We start from the raw sequence: 1,383 nt of genomic DNA, 5'->3' as shown, positions 1-1,383 counted from the left end.
TGTGTGTGTGTGTGTGTGTGTGTAAGCCAGTATTGCAAGACACTATTTATGGAACCAACAGTGCCTAAACTACACACACCTAAAGGTCAGAGGGCACACTCTCTTCTGAGTCTCCTCTCGATGGAGAAACAGACAAGAATTACACGGAGAGAATAGTTTGGATTCAGAATGTTCCTCAGAAAATGAAGCAGCTTGAAAATTATCAAGGGGAGAGAAAGAGAGAGAGAGAGAAGAGAAGAGAAAAGAGAAGGTCCCTGTGAGATCTAGAGCTCTGATTAAATCCGGAAAATAAAGGAAGCCTGTGTTCTTAGAGTAACCGGAAAATTACCCAAGAACACAATTATGTGCAGTCAGTTTTCCATATCCAACAGCATAAGAAGTCAAACCACAATAAGTGATTTTTATGAAAACATAAAGCACAGTGAAACACATGGACAAAAGAGACCACATTTATATGGCAATCTTGTGAGAGAAAGAGAGAGAAACAAGATAAGACTGAGAAAAGTGAGAAGAGAAAGACGATGTGTGAAACAGAGAATGATCCAAGATATACCTGGGCTCAAGTCCTCTTTCTGTTTCTGTTCTGGTGCTTTTGCCCATGATGTGGTTTTGAACAGAACAGGAAGGAGTTCAGTCATGCATGCAGCATGTGCAGTGCATGATGTGCTTTTCCTTTTCTGTGGCTTCACAGGGGATACATCAGCACCCTCACTGCAAAAACAAAAAACACTTGGACAGCATTTTAAAAGCAATTTAGTCCTATTTTCCAGTTCAAATATCTAAACATTCTTAAAATAAGAAATCATGCAAAACTGTATATGATAATGAGGTAAAGTTCAGATATTGAATAAATGCTGTCATTATTTACTTGCCATAATTTCATTTAAAATCGTATGGCTTTCTTTCTTCTAACGTAACATTTGTGAAGAATTTTTATTGTTAAATTGAGTTTGTTTTGTTTAATCATACTGTAGATAAGGATCCAATCTATCCTTGCCATGTTTCAACCAAACCCTGATAATTATATTATATTATATATATTTTTTTTTTATCAAGTACTTGGCACAAAACACTAATTAAGAAACTGTTTTTGTGCTTTCTGACCCCACACATTTGATATTGACTCTCCACTGACACACTCACACTTCACACTCACACTTCCAAGTTAAAAATATGCATTCATGCATGTTTGGCTTCAGTGGGAGCTAGACTTGTTTACACAAACTGTCCTTTTACAGAACACAGGGCCCTTTCATATCCAGATTAGAACAAGAAAATCTCAGTCTAGTCCAAGAGCACACGTGACGTAACGGTGACACTCCACCCAGACGACGTTGAAGAGGGCGATCATCATTACCAGACTTCAGGATGACTGTGTGTTTA

The sequence above is a fragment of the Phoxinus phoxinus genome, assembly GCF_949152265.1.
Source record: "Phoxinus phoxinus genome assembly, chromosome: 13".
Taxonomy (NCBI): domain Eukaryota; kingdom Metazoa; phylum Chordata; class Actinopteri; order Cypriniformes; family Leuciscidae; genus Phoxinus; species Phoxinus phoxinus.
The sequence above is the reverse complement of the archived record's forward strand: the minus strand, read 5'-3'. Positions refer to the sequence as shown.